The sequence below is a fragment of the Anser anser genome (genome assembly GCF_964211835.1).
Source record: "Anser anser genome assembly, chromosome: 2".
NCBI classification, from domain to species: domain Eukaryota; kingdom Metazoa; phylum Chordata; class Aves; order Anseriformes; family Anatidae; genus Anser; species Anser anser.
Genome location: NC_139721.1, coordinates 47022918 through 47039167, shown reverse-complemented (window position 1 = coordinate 47039167; position 16250 = coordinate 47022918). Strand labels below are relative to the sequence as shown.

At 37.4% G+C, this 16250-nt stretch overlaps 1 long non-coding RNA gene across 2 annotated transcripts in view; it reads left to right on the top strand.

Moving 5' to 3' along the window:
* Positions 1-1894: 1894 nt before the first annotated feature.
* LOC310893545 overlaps positions 1895-16250 on the top strand; it is a 69255-nt gene continuing 54899 nt past the window's right edge. The window contains exon 1 of one of the 2 annotated variants that reach the window (XR_014579081.1): positions 1895-10630. This is a non-coding gene — a long non-coding RNA (uncharacterized lncRNA). The remainder of the gene's footprint in view (positions 10631-16250) is intronic. The other variant, XR_014579082.1, reaches the window with a different exon arrangement.

The window sequence follows — 16250 nt, the reverse complement described above, 5'->3', positions numbered from 1 at the left end:
CAATGTTTGTGTAATCAGAACTCATTGAATAGGAATATAATGCAGAACTGAATGCAGGCTTTGTTGACAGGCGTCCTCAAGCCTCACCTATCTTTCTGTGTTTTTCATCTTCAGGGAAATATGAGAGTGTGAGCCTTTAGTTCACTAATGAGATTATTTATTTCCACAGCTGATGAAAAGCTGTGTTTTCATGGCCAAGGTAATTTGAATCACAACATTTTGTAATGTATCAATATCAAAAACTACATAATGTTTTTTCTCCTAAGAATTCCCCTTGTTTCAATAGCACCAAAAAAGAACAATACCAAGGTTTGCATGTCTCTGGAAAGGAAATAAAGGGAAATCAAATCAAAAAATATTTTTCCTGTAAATTATTTAATTTACAATGTAGGATAAATTAAATATGATTTGATTTTAATTTCAATTTCAAACCTACTTATATTTATACCATATTTCTAGCTCTTTAGATTTACAGTAGGAGTCCTTCAGTAAATCAGAAAGGAAGAAACACGGTTGTTTCATTTATTTTATGATTTTATATTGCTTTCCTTATGCTAACACTTTTTTTTAAAACAATAAGCATTATATACTTCAAGCAAATAAACCATATTGAAGAAAGACAGAAGTTCAGCTTGAAGCATTTTCAAAGTATGCTTCCCTCATGAGAAATTTGAGGGAAACAAGAAGGAGATAAACGAAACGTCATGAGGACACACAAAACACAAATATCTGTGGGAGAGGAAACTTAAATTACAGCAAACTGCCACAAAGCCTACTGTGTGGTAGCTATTCGTTTAATATCACAGCTTCTTCTGCCCAAAGGAGTGCAGGGTAGGCCACATGTTCTACAGTTGCTCCTTCATCATAAGAGACAGAGAAGCATACATGAATATCCTTGCAGCTGAAGAGTGCAAATATCCTATAGCATCAGTGGGATGGGAAAATGTCTAACCCAAGGCAGGCCATTTCAAGAACTGGGCACTCAGTGCAGAGAGGTAAGGAACCGCCACAGAAGGGGGCTGTACTGCAGAGGGGAAGAGGGCCCTTTATTCACCCCCTGCTCCCTCTGCTTTGCTCGAAAGTCCTTGCCTCTTTCATCTGCTCACTGATGCTTTGTTTGCCTCCCTGCAGAGTGAAGAACAAAGCTTTAGGTTCTTAGCATGCATTGGTATCAGTGTGTTTTTTTTATATCTTTTTAAAATATGATTTTGTGTGTGGAATGGTAGTAGTTTCATCTAAAGAACATGATTTTAAACCTCTGGCACATACAAGTATTTGAATTAATCCTTTCTCAACTGGGTGAGGAAATACTGTTTGATGCTTCATAAACATATTCAGTACAAGCCATTGCTCAAAGGAAAAGTTATTTCACTGTTAGGCTTTTATATGCATCCCAAGAGGTCATAGTTATTCTGTGTACGTGTGCGTGTGTGTGGTATGTGTGTGTTTGTGTGTGTAAACACTTAGAAAAAAAAAAAAAAAGGAAAGAGAGAAGCATGGTATCTTTATCATAATATCAGCCTTACTGCTAGCCTTTGGAATAACACTGATTCTTTTAGAGTGCTATCTTTATTTTGAATACTGAACTGCATAGAGAAATACCTGAGTTAAAAACTTCTTGATCTGACACAGCTTCTACATGTTCACTCTTCCTTGTATGAGGTATGATTTAATCCTTTCTTTCCTTGTCATATTACTGCTGTTTTCTCACATTTTCTGACTCACAAGGTCTATCAGGTCACCTTTTGAAACAAGAATGAACCTTTTTTATGTAACAACCCACATCCCTTTAAAAGTCACATTTGCAGACTGATGCTAGGTGGCAGTCTGCTGGTTATATGACTTCCAGAATGGATTCTCCTGTCATGACAATTTTAAACTGCTATAACTATACCGACATTAATGGAGTTGCTCTGGTTTATGCTTGAGTAAGTAACAATAGCCAGACACAATTTATTTGAAAGTCATATAAAACTGAGAACAGTTTACACCATAGCCTTACCCGAATGCTGTTTTGGGTGGTCAAACTGGTATTATTTCATTAATCTGTGACAATGATTTTATGCCAGTGCAACTAATTTCACTGTGAAGTTAGCTTGTTCCATAGTACTCTGTAATTCATACTTACTAAGTACACTCAGAAGTCTGCACAGGAGCAGATCCATCACTAGTGTTAAATGGTATGGGTTTATTAAAACCAATACTGCATGTATTATAACCAAATTTTTGGTTAAAGTAAGTAGAATAGAATTTTCATGAAAGAGCTTTCTATTTTCTTTAGATCCATATGAGCATTCAAAGAATACAGAAGTTTTCTTTTTAAAAATTCTATGCTGTAAAGCTTTCTGGTATTATAAAAAAAATGCCATTGCAATTCACACAAGAACAAAATTTATCTGGAGATTTCTTCAGAGGCAACCTTTTTTTTAGGGCAAATTGTAAAATATATTGCTCATCCAGAACTCAGAAATATAAAGGTGTCCAATAATGAAAATGTGATTTATTTTTTTTACGAATGGTTAACTAAATATTGCAATGCTTGATATGAAGTATGGTTTTGGTTCAGACTTACTGAGGGAAATGAAAATCCTTCCCAAATGAGGGGCAAATCAGGTGAAATGAAAGAGTAGTAAATCAGACTCAATTTTCTTCTGTGAACTGCTATAGAGATAGAATTAGAGATAACTACAGCAACAGTGAAAACTTATCAGAACTTCTCTTTGCATTCTGTGTAACTGTATAAAAATCCCCAGACTGCATTAAGGTTTCAAATCAGACAATGCCCATGAAGGTTAGAGTTTTCTGGGAAAATATCTCTGTGCGGTGGAGTGGCATTAAGAAGTGATCTAACAAAGACAAGCTGACGCTGCATGTTCCAATTACCAAGAACCCTTATCAGGACTTTTTTGCAAAGCTCTTAGATTTCTTGATAAATAAGAGACTCAGTGCTATGTTTTATTGTTATGGTTAATGGCATTGATTTCTTGGCATGACAGCCAGGGAGATACAAAGACAGACTGAACTCTATGCAGTGTCTGCTTTTCTTAGTGGTAACATTTTGAACTATTCCATTTTTTTGTAGACAGAATCAAATGAAACAGCTTCTGAATTATCCCTATCTTTAAACCATAGTGTAGCTTCAAGGAAATATAGGCATTTCTTGGAAAAGTCAATGTGGTTAAAGGAAAATTTCTTTACTGCTTGGACATTTAATTCTATTTTGCTTCTTCAAAACAGAATGATATTCTGATATAAACTTTTCTTAATTTTTCAAGAAAAAGACACTAAATTTCTTCCTACTCCCCAAATAAAGGGTTCTTTGCGGCTGAAATCAGTGATGTTTCTGTCAGTTTAAAGGATTTGATCTGATCTCAGTGCTGCTCAGGCCAGTTTTTAATGCACTGACTTCAATTTACCAGCCATAAGTGAAATATATCAATTGATTTAAAGAAAATGTTGAAAACCTTACTAGAATATGATTATCAGTGTAAAGCGCTTCTACTTGACCAGTGTGATTTTTTTCTTTTTTTCTTTTTCTTTTCTTTTTTTTTCCCATTTCTTTCACTTGCTTTGTTTCTGTCTATTTTGTAAATGTTCTGAATGCCGCTTGGACTTGTTCAGCTATGTGTTTGCTATTGTCTTTTGACTTCTGAAGAAAAGATATTAAGATGGACACTATAGAAATAAATAAAATAGGTCTCTAGACAGCTACATCCCAAAATCTTCTTATGGATTATGTATTCTTATTTTCTAAACACAAAGGGTGAGATTCTATACTGCATGCTTCTAAGAAAACTTCACAGCCTGAGGGAACAAAAGAGAGCTAAACTGATGTTAAGCTTGTTTTACTGTTTTCTCTGGATTAGATATCAGTCCTGCTAGTATTTCCAAAAGCTTGAGGAGACAAGTAACCTTTCTGTCTGTTTTGTGGGATGCAGTGCTGTGTGGAATCTCTGCAGCCCTACATAAACTGGCATGAAAATGTGACAGGGGAGGTTCAGGTGGTGAGACACTGCAACAGGCTTCTCAAGGAAGTTGTCACAGCACCGAGCGTGCAGGAATTCAATAATTGTTTGGACAATGTTCTCAGACACATGCTTTTTGGGTGGTCATTTGCAGAGCCAGGAGTTGGAATCAGTGATACTTGTGGGTCCTTTCCAACTCAGGATATTCACAGAACCACAGAATCACAGAATGGCTGAGGTTGAAAGGGACCTCTGGAGATCATCTAGTCCAAACCCCACCCCCCAACCCCCCCCACCAAGCAGGATCACCTAGAGCACATTGCACAGGATGGCATCCAGGCAGGCTTTGGATATCTCCAGAGAAGAAGACTCCACAACATCTCTGGGCAACCTGTCCCAGTGCTCTGTCACCCTCACAGTAAAGAAATTCACTCTTGTATTCAGTTGGATCTTCCTGTACTTCAGTTTGTGCCCATTGCCTCTTGTCCTCTCACTGGGGACAACTGAAAAAAAGGTTGGCTCCATCCTCTTGACACTTCCCCTTGAAATTTTTATACACATTGATGAGGTCTTCTCTTTTTTCAGGCTAAACAGGCCCAGTTCCCTCAGCCTGTCCCCGTACGTCAGGTGCTCCAGTCCTCTAATCATCTTCGTAGCCCTCCTCTGTACTCGCTCCAGTAGTTCCACGTCCCTCTTGTACTGGGGAGCCCAGAACTGGACACAATACTCCAGGGCTGAGTAGAGGGGGAGGATCCCCTCCCTGTTGACCTGCTGGCAACACTCTTCCGAATGCAGCCCAGCATACTGTTGGCATTCTTGGCCACGAGGGCACATTGTTAGCTCATGGTCAGCCTGCTGTCCAACAGGACTCCCAGGTCTCTCTCTGCAGATCTGCTCTCCAGCAGGTCAGCCCCCAGCCTGTACTGGTGCTTGGGTTATCCCTCCCCAGGTGCAGGACCCTTCACTTACCCTTTCTGAACTTCATAAGGTTCCTCTCGGCCCAGCCCTCCAGCCTGTTGAGGCCCCTCTGAATGGCTGCACAGCCTTCTGGGGTATCAGCCACTCCTCTAAACTTTGTGTCGTCAGCAAACTTGCTGAGGGCGCAGTCCTTCCATCGTCCAGGTGGTTGATGAGTAAGTTGAACACTGGACCCGGAACTGACCCCTGAGGGACGCTGCTAGCTACAGACCTCCAACTGGACTCCGCACCACTAGGCACAACCCTCCGAACTCTGCCATCCAGGCAATTATCAATCCACCCCACTGTCCACTCATCTAGGCCGCACTTCCTGAGCTTATCTATGAGGATGTTATGGGAGACAGTGTCAAAAGCCTTTCCATGAAAAAGCGTCCCATGGATTCCATGGATTTCCATGGTAAAACATTCCATGATTCTATGATTCTATAAACCTGACTCTGGCTTCACTTGGGTAGTCTTGTCCTGGCTTCATTTGTGTAATCTTACCCTTAGTGGGTTGCTAACTTCAAGTTTATGAAAGGATTTCTTTGTCACAGTTTGTCAGCTAAAATTAGCCTGTTCAAAATAAAGTGGAGCACTAAAGATCAGATAGATCATGTAAAAGTTCTGCAAGGAAAAAAAAAATAGGGGGGTGGGAGACGGGGTGAGGGGATGAGGAAGGAGGTAGGGTGTGGAATATGGGATAAAAATTTTACTCAGCTTTTTAAAAGAAGACTACTTGTTAATAAAGTCATTTTAAGATAATTTTTATTTCGTCTATCCTAAACCTATTTCTGTTGGAGAACTTTAACTATTCCTTGGTCCTTATTTTTGCACAGCCCATCAGTGTAGTCTGAATTTGAGTCAGCAAAGCCAAAACTTTGGTCCACACAATGTAAAAAACAAATAAGTTTATATACCCTGTAATGTGACTTGAAGGAAAAATGTACAGTCAACTGCAGAAAAGTAGATTGTAGTGGTGAAGACTGTCCAGTGACATTACACATTTTTTTTCAGAAATAAATAAATATGGGAGCTATTAGTCTGAGAATGCCAGTTTATTCTACCTATCAGTGTGGAGATCAAACAAGATGCAGACAGAAATCTATAAGAAATTAAAAAGTTAGACCATAAGTAGCAAAACCTTCTCTTACCTTGCAACTTGAAATAAATGCCTTTCCCTGTGAAATATGTATACAACATGCACATTGCGAAGAAAAAAAAAAAAAAGTGGGAAGAGAGCTAGTTAAACTTGTTAAAATCGTTAAATTTATATATATATATTAAGCTGAACATCTGATCTTATGTGTTCAAAAAACAATTTTATTCTGCAATCACTGAAATTGGTGAATCAAAGTTCAACATGAAAGCTATGATACTTCTTTGATAACTTATGAAAGAATTGATCAGAACCAGAATATCTTGTGATTTGCTATTAATTACACAATCTTCTACAGATAATTGACTAACTAAAGATACGTCATTAGTGCATCAACCATTAATGACAAACAGGTAGAAAGAAATTAAAATCGTTCCCAACTGTGCAAAAGCATATTGAGATTAGGGGCTTTATGAACAGTCATTTAGGTACTTGTTTTCTCTCCAAAAAATAAATGATAGGAAGTTGGCAAAACCTGTGGTAAAGGATTCCCCTTCTCCTTTTCGATGTTTAATTTCAATTGGGTAGAGATGTGAACTATCTGCCTAAAATTATTAAATCTTATTCACTAGCAAGTTTTGGATGATGTACAATACTTCATCAGAGCATCTGTAAACTCAGTTTTATGGACCCCTTAAGCGTCCAATGTATATGAACAATTTATACTGAAAAAAAGTGTTGCAAATCAGCAAAATAGATCATTTTTTCAGCACCATCATTGACTTTACTAAAGATCTACTAATTTACATCTTCTGAAAATCTGGCATCTCTTTCCAAATTTACTGAAACAATGGTTAGGAACACTGACAATGTAGATCCTACTTTAAAGAAAGTAAAAACTTGACAAGCACATATTTTTCTTATTATATTATTAAAAGCTAACAGTCAAACTACTTCATCCCGGATAAATTGTGTTTCTCCATTTTTAATATTTCATTTTATTTCAAAAACTATTGACAAAGAATGCAAGAAGAGTGCTCAGTTTAATTAACTTCAGCCTCATTTAACAATTATGTTTCCATTACTGGCTGCTCTTCTGTTTGCTGGCACAGGTGATCCATTTATTTTTACAGTAGCTTTGCATTTCATTATTTTCTATTAAATTAAAACCAGGGACATGAACACTGTATGCTCTGATTCACCCTCAGAATTATTTTCCTGCTTCTTTTGCTGCCAATTATTTCATAACATTTATATACCACGACAAAAAACAATCTCAAAAGTCCTTTCCATTATTTCTTCCCCAGACCAACTCCACAATCTCACAATTGCCTCTTCTCTGTATAACTAACTTGCATAAGTGAAAACTCAAGAAATGGACAAACGGTGCCAGTAGTCAGATTTCCAATCAAATCATCTGAGAGCTGTTGAAGAACCTGAGCCCTTAATTTGAACTATGCTCTTCAAGAATATTTTCCCTATTAGTTGCTGAAATAATTTAATTTAGGGCATCTCACACATTTACCTGCTTGAAATGAGCCTCTTAGGATATACATGCGCACACACACGCATATATATATGTGTGTATATATATATATATATATTTTTTTTTTTTCATGGGGAGAAAAAGGAGCAAGATTTTGAGGTTTTCAGTAGGACAAAGCTGGGAAGAGGCTTGTTTCCCTCATACTCTGTGTAAACTCACACTCAGAAATTTTAGTTCCTGAGCTTATCAAATTTGAGTTTTTAAAATGCCAATAAGGATAAGGTTACTAATCTTTCTTGTCTGACATTGCTAGTGTTATCTACTTTGGATTTTGGATTAATAATCAATATGAAGTTCTTGGGCTTCTTTTGATCATAAATGCACAATTACTCAAAATCTCAAAGAACAGCACAAAGTGAGAAGCGTAATCTCTAACTTGAATATTTTCTCTAACAAAGAAAATACTAGTAAGGTAAAACTATGGCACATCTGTTTGTATAGCATAGTACTAGCCTCAGTAAGAATTCAGAAGAAAATCATGAAAGTGATGCTGAAATTGCATACTGCCTAGTCTGAGTGAGATGACAGAATCTGGTCACTAAATTTTTAACGTTTTTGATTGTTTGTCTGTTTCTTTGTTTGTTTTCACTGGTGGCATTTATCCAGCTACATTGCTTACTAGTAAACTGACAGAAATGCGGACATTCAGCTGTGACATACTCCAGGTGTTTTAACTTTAGATTTATAGCTTGCACATATCAATTATTCTTTTTTTTTTTTCTCAAAATAGTAATATTTCTGTTTTATCTGTTATTATAAATATTACTGAAAATCTGAGCAGAATTGAGCAGAACTATTTTATAGTTTAGACTGTCTGCATGGCAGGTGTTATATTTAGTAGACTTTCTTGCATTCTGTCATAATGGTCTACTGTTACCTGAAAAAGAATAAAAACACATTTTCAGATTCCAAGAGACATCTTTTATTGTTGTTATAAATATTATGCTGTCTTGGTATTTAGAAAATAGTGCCCAGTACCAAAGCTGCTTAAAATGTTTCATCTCCTAAATAAATCAGTCTTTTCAGTCACCACATAAAAGTCATGTCAGACCCTCTTTTCTCTTATATAGTTCTAGTGACTAATGTAACTAATATTTTTTTTATATCACAACCATGCAAATTAAAAAGTATATGAAACCCTCACACTGGGTCTTGCTTACTGTAGGAAGAAGTGTGATGTACAGCATGTGGAGTTAAAAGAAATAAGAATATTCAAGTCTACATTTCAGAAGTTTATTTAGAAGTTTCAGTTTATTAACATTACTTCACACTGTGAAAAAAGGCTTGCTATGATGTGTAGGGACAATTTAGAGAGGAGATGAGTTTCTAACATATGAGCTGCTTGTTATATATTTTAAAAATAATTTAGCTCAGTAGCATAGTGAGAGAACACAAGCAATCAGTCCTTATCACAAGTAAATAAATAAATAAAGAGATCTTAACAGAGTCTCTTGATCTAATGTAGTATGCAGACTGCACTCACAACATTTACTCTCAAATTCCAAGTCACTCATGCTACTTTAACTACCTGTCTATTCACAATTTGCACTTTGATATCACAAGCACCTCTTGCCATGCACTTTAACACAATAACAAATGTTAGAGAAGGAGGTAAGGAGTGTGTTTAGGGCAACAAAGCTGGTGAGGGGTCTGGAGAACAAGTCTTATGAGGAGCGGCTGAGGGAGCTGGGCTTGTTCAGCCTGGGGAAGAGGAGGCTCAGGGGAGACCTTATCGCTCTCTACAGGTACCTTAAAGGAGGCTGTAGCAAGGAGGGGATTGGTCTGTTCTCCCACGTGCCCAGTGGTAGGACGAGGGGAAACTGGCTGAAGTTGTGCCAAGGGAGGTTTAGTTTGGACATTAGGAAAAACTTCTTTACTGAAAGGGTTGTTAGGCATTGGAATGGGCTGCCCAGGGAAGTGGTTGAGTCACCATCCCTGGAGGTATTTAAAAGACATTTAGATGTAGAGCTTGGTGATAACGGTTTAGTGGAGAACTTGTTAGTGTTAGGTCAGAGGTTGGACTAGGTGATCTTGGAGGTCTCTTCCAACCTAAATGATTCTGTGATTCTGTGTTCAGAGGGGTCAAAGTGAAGAAACAGGTTCTGAGATGCCTGCAAACTAGGGAAGTATCACTGAATGTGCTGTTAGTGGAAATATTTGAAAGTATTGATAAGTAGGTAAATTTGAGACTTTATTTTTGTGTATTTAAAATAAGGCACATTGCAAGTATAATTGCTTTATAAACAAAGTTAAACCCCTTCCTGGATTTTAATAGCACTTAATTATGCTTCCAAGACATTGGCTAGGAGTTAGGATTTTTAAAATGTCTTATTCTATTGTATAATAGACCAGTTGGAGCCATTACGGTCTATGTGAGGTCAATTATACCCATTCTGCAAATAAATATTTATAAATGATGAAGAATCATTGCTCCTTGGAGTCTATCAATAATTCATATTTTAGAAGGCCTTAAATACATGATAAACCATAATGGCTCCAATGGAACAGTCAACTCACATAAGCTTCTAGAAGGAATGATTCTTTTTATTTCATGTAGACCTATATTACAATTCTATAGTAGAGGAACCATACATTAAAATAGTCCCATGAAAATGATATTATAGATGTGCATGGTTAAAACTAATACTTGTGGCTAGGGATAAATTGATATTTGGGGTAAGAAATATGTGTTTCTGTGTTTTCTGTAATATTATAAATGTACAAAGTGCTTAGCAATTGCTTTTATTCCTAATAATTATTGCTGTTAGTTGCCTTGCAGCTGCACTGAAGAAGTCCCCAGTGAACTAAATGCCATACAGAACATAGAAAGCCTTCTTCTGCATGCAACTCTTGTGTTGTTTAAACTGAACGACATAAACACTACAAGCTGCATGGCATGGAAACATTAGATGGGAATAAAAATGCTTAAACCAACCTATCTTAATCCTGTGAGAAAAGAATCACATATGCAAATTCTACAGCTAACTGAAAGAGTTACAGCTGCACAAAGCCTACTTGTGTACTCAGACTGGACGATTTCCATGCTGCTTATGTTTTTGCCAGGTAAGACAAATATAAGGTAAACCCAGTAACAGAAAAAAAAAAAAAAGTCATTCCACTTGTGAGAAAGTGAAATGACTTTCATATACTAACATATCAGTTCAATAATAACAACAATGAATCATTAATAACCAGGAAAGGTATGTGGAATACTAGTTCCATTTATGCATGGTTCCACTCTTACACTTTTCAGTTAACATCGTGTGAATTAATGTGTTTCTGCCTTTAACTGTGATTTTCTCTTCTGGGTCTATGCTATCAACTTAAGCTGATTTAGTGAAGTATGATATTGTGGTACTTCCTCTGTGACTCTATTCAGAATCACTAGAGAATAATTCAGGAAAAGAAACCTCCTCATGGACTATATCAGCATCAGCAGCATATAATCATAACCAGAGGGAGGAGGAATATTTTTAGTTTTGGACACTGCCTGAAGTTCATACCTCCTTCTTTTCCTCTAAAAAGCTTCTAATATAATGAAACCTCTCAGGAGGTAAACCTCTCTATATGACAGTTGCATAGCTATTATATTTTGCATAACTAAAAAATTCAAATTCCAGAGTATTAAAAAAAAATCTATTCTGCTGTGTCCATTCAGTTTGGAAAAAGATGTTTAATTAAATCATCCTGATTTACTTCAGTAGTAGTCTGAGGCTTTGCTGGCTTTGTGAAGTTCTTCCATAGTTCAACAAGTGTCAACATGAGCAAGTTTTATTATAAGTGATCCCATAATGAAGGAAGGGCATACACATACACTGAAGCAAAAGTCAATATGTTCACTTAAAGGAGGGGTGAAATCATTGTTCACAGGGCCCAGCAGCTTAACAAATAGGTGAAGAAGCAACCTACATGATGCCATTCTCTCCACTCTGAACTTTGCCCTGGTCCTCCTTCTGTGTCAGTCAGTGTACCTGCAGGAGGAAATACACAGAGGAATTGGTGAAACAATGTGAGAAAATAGAGCACTTCAAATTACTTTCCTACCAAATAACTGATTTTCCTCAAATGACAACTAGCTTTATCACAGAAGATCAGGCCCTTGAGTGCACTATTGAGCCTTATTTGACCTGGTCACCTCTCCTGGAACCTTCAGTCCTGCACTGCTGCTCAGTATCCACAATGAATCTCAGGCCTGAACCTGCAGACCCAGCTGAGCTTCAAAATGTGCCATCCCAGACTACTCCTGGTTTTCTGCCTACCTGTGGAAGACAGTCAGACTTTTAGTGTCAGTGATAAGCACCACCCTTGGGCAAGGGAGAGTTAAGCAGCCTGCTTCTACTTTTTTTTTTTCTGTAATATTTATAAGAAGGAACTACAGGCCTGTCAGCCTGACCTCGGTGCCAGGAAAGGTGATGGAACAGGTCATCTTGAATGCAATCACTCAGCACAGGCGAGACAGATGGGGGATCAGTCCCAGCCAGCATGGCTTCATGAAAGGCAAGTCCTACCTGACCAATCTCATCTCCTTTTATGACCAGGTGACCTGCCTGGTGGATGAGGGAAAGGCATCTACCTAGACTTCAGCAAGGCCTTTGACACGGTTTCCCACAGTATTCTCCTGGATAACCTTGCAACCCGTGGCTTTGACAGCTACATTCTTTCTTGGGTTAAAAACTAGTGGACAGCTGGGCCCCGAGAGTAGTGGTGAATGGAGTGAAATCCAGCTGGTGACCAGTCACAAGTGGTGTGCCCCAGGGGTCAGTGTTGGGACCCACCCTCTTTTATATCTTTACTGATGATTTGGATGAGGGAATCAAGTGCACCCTTAGTAAGTTTGCAGACAACACCAAGTTGTGGGGAAGTGTCGATCTTCTGGAGGGTAGGAAGGCCCTACAGAAGGACATGGGAGGTCAGATTGATGCACAGAGGCCGACGGGATGAGGTTCAACGTTGCTAAGTGCCAAGTCCTGTACTTTGGCCACAACAACACCATGCAATGCTACAGGTTTGGGGTAGAGGGGCTGGAAAGCTGGGCAGAGGAAAAGGATCAGAGGGTGCTGATTGATGCTCACCTGAACATGAGCTGGCAGTGTGCCCAGGTGGCCAAGAAGGCCAATGGCATCCTGGCTTTTATCAGGAATATTGTAGCCAGCAGGACCAGGGAGCTGATCGTCCCCCTGTACTCGGCTCTGGTGAGGCTGCACCTTGAGGACTGTGTTCAGTTTTGGACCCCTCCGTACAAGAAGGACATCGAGGCCCTGGAATGTGTCCAGAGAAGGGCTATGAAGCTGGTGAAGGGCCTGGAAAACAAATCCTATGAGGAGCGGCTGAGGGCATGGGGGTTGTTTAGTCTGGAGAAGAGGAGGCTCAGGGGAGACCTTATTGCTCTCTACAGCTACCAGAATGGAAGGTGTGGGGAGCTGGGTGCCATCCTCTTCTCACAGTTGTCAGGACTAGAGGCAATATCCTCAAGTTTCTCTACAGTTTCAGAGGAAATAACTGTGGATAGAGTTATCTAGATAAAATATATGCAGACATACAGCTGTTTGCCAAATTCAATCGTATCATAGAATCGTAGAATCATAGATAGAATGGTTTGGGTTGGAGGAGACCTTAATGAACAACTAATTCCAAACCTCCTGCCATGGGCAGGGACACCTTCCACTAGACCAGGTAACTCAAAATGTTGCTCAATTTTACCTCTACTTCTTCATCTACATAATAGTCAGACAAATGTGAGTACCTTCAGTAACTGTAGATTGAGAGTAGGACCACTGGCAAAACAGATCTCACTTTTACTCTCTTCTTTCTTTCACTAGTTTTTGGAATAAGAAGAAAGTACATGGCCTTAATATTTCCTGGTTTTAAGATGTCTCTATTGACTTTAATTAACCTTCCCTTAGGCTCACAATCATAACAAGCAGTACTTCTAAAAGCAAATAAAAATTACAGTGTTACATGAGGTTTTCAAAGCATTTCTAGCTCTCAAGGCAACAAATAAAGGTTTTAGTAGGTGGCTTTTAAAGATCTATGGGCTATTACCATAGATCACTAATATTTCATTGATCTAGCTAGCCAATAGTTCAACATTGTTAAGGTCCATGCCATAGGCATCTCATGAAATTATAAAATGAATTAAGCTTATATCTCTGTTTCAGAACAATTACATTGTATTTTCCTTGACCTTTATGTGCTGTTTACATGGTTATAAGCTGCAAGCAGAACACTTTGAACTTGAGAAAGTAATTTTGACTGGATATACAAAAACTTAACTGGTGGTACAGTTTGCAAATCTAAAAATACTACAACATAAGTAATCACATCTTTTTAATATTTACTTTTTTTCCAACAGTTCAGCTCCTGTACAGTAAGATTTCTGTTTGTTTGCTTGATTGTTTTGGTTTTTTGGAAGTAATTCAGAAAAAAAAAAAAGTAGAATTTTAAAAAGTGTAGAAATCTCAGTCCTTAGACAATTTTAAAATCTTCAATAACAGCAACAACAAAATATCAGTATGACAAAGTTGCATTACCATATATTAGCATTGCAGCTACAAATGTTATTAAGCTCAGCCTTTCCTGAAATTTTACTACCAGCCAGCAATGAAATAGTATTTAGTATAAGTTATTCATCTATAACGTATTTTTCACATGGCTTTAACAGAGAAATCTTGCATAAAAATGATTCTAAATTACACTTTATGCCATTCAGCAATGTGAGTGTAATGAGAAATAAAGTCAATCCACAGATTTTAGTTTTTCCACAGATTGCTGCAACAAAATAATCCTTGTGCTATCAAGTGGAGTGTAAATGGGACCACTTTAGTCATAACTAACACTAATTTCCTGTATTTTGAGCGAATTTATTGAGTTATTCTAGCAGTTTAGTTTGAAGCAAACAGGAAAAAGAAACTTAGATAATATTTGAGTAGTCTTTAGTGGTTCTATAAAACCATTTGTATAATTGTACTTTTTTGTTTGCTGCTGCACATCTGGATTATACATGGGAATTCTTTTATAATAATAATAATAATTAATAACAACAACAAAACAACAACAATAATAATAATATTAATAGTAAAGGTTTTGCTCAATATACTATTATAAAGCAAAAATTTGGATGTGACTAATATTCTGTTTGTACACACCAGTCTTCTTGCTTCTCAGAGAAGTTAAACTTGAGTGCTCACACTGCAGTATTTTTTACTGACAGATCTAGATAGCCTGTAGGTTTTCTTAAACTGCAGTTCAACTGATAACTCTCTCGAGCTTTTAGCTTCTCATTTACTAGGTCTCCTGCAACAGCTGCCAGTGTATTAATAAAGTAGATCTACTGGTGCTGAAAAACTGTGAATATAGGTATAAAATATGGTTGCTCCACCCCATCTTTTATTTCGATGCTCTCAGAATTGCTTGAGCATGAAGTCAGAATATCTCTGAAGATCCCTCCTATTTTTCTGTTTCACAAGGCAATGTTAGCATGCTGGATGCTTCTCATCTGCTGACAAAATGCTGCATAAAGAACTTATTCTGCCTCAGTCTTTAATGCTTCAATCTGGACAACATTCCAATCAGAAGTACTGTTAATCTGTATTATTCTTTTCTTTTGGTAGTTCAGTTTCAGGGACAGCACAAAACAGAACTGAATACAAATCACCCAGATTCCTAGGCTAGGACTATCAAATTATCTACTCTTACCTATAAAATTGATCAATGGACTTCATCCACAATAGCTAATGGAGCTGAGTTGCAAAAACCATGTGCTCTTTGTATGTCTCGTGGGTGTGAGTTTGGTCTGGAAGGGACTCTATCCTATACATTATTGTACTCCACACCCCAGGATTCTTCAGTGAACCATTCTTTAAAGTACTCTTTTTTTTTCTTTTTTTCTTCTGTTTTATATTTTTTTCCAATAACCTTACTGAGATCATATTTTTAAATTTTTAAAATCAAAAGCAAAGCTTGCTGCTGAGATGCACATTAAGAGAGCAGTACTGAAAAGGTTAACAGTCCCAGTTAAAGCAATTAAATGTTTTATTTATATTTCAGAGATTAAGCAAGCAATTCAGCCATTGTAACAAATCAAGCTGACAAGTCCTATTCACATAAATGACAATGTGCAGACAAAAATTAGATTAATTTCTAAAATAATAATAATTCCTTTACCCAGGATGCCATATTTATAGAAAGTGTTTAGAGAAATGCTTCCAAGTATTTCCAACTTTGCAACAAATTATTACAGAACAACCTTTTCTTTATAAAATTGCCTTATTTTGATGACTAATTGCACCTTCTCATTCTTTGTGTAAATGGACCTTCTTCATTACATAGACGCAGAAGGGATGGAATTGCAAAACAAAAGCAAGACGGGGGAAGAAATAGTTTCCTTGCTAATTCAGTGACACATTTATGAAAACTTTGCTAAATTAATGTAGCTGCAGGGTTCATAATAACCTATGTGTACTTAATACCTTGCCAGATGATGCATAGGTTGTTTCCCTGGAATTAAGCAGTCATGCATATTTACCTCACAGTAATATCATCTGACAGACGCAGACGCATACACATATATACAAATACACTTATAATCATGCATGAAAAAAATCTGAGACAGTCTTTTGTTGTTGTTGCTGCTTTTTTTTGTTTGATAGTTTGTTTTTTCAATAAGAAGAAACAAAGAATTTGG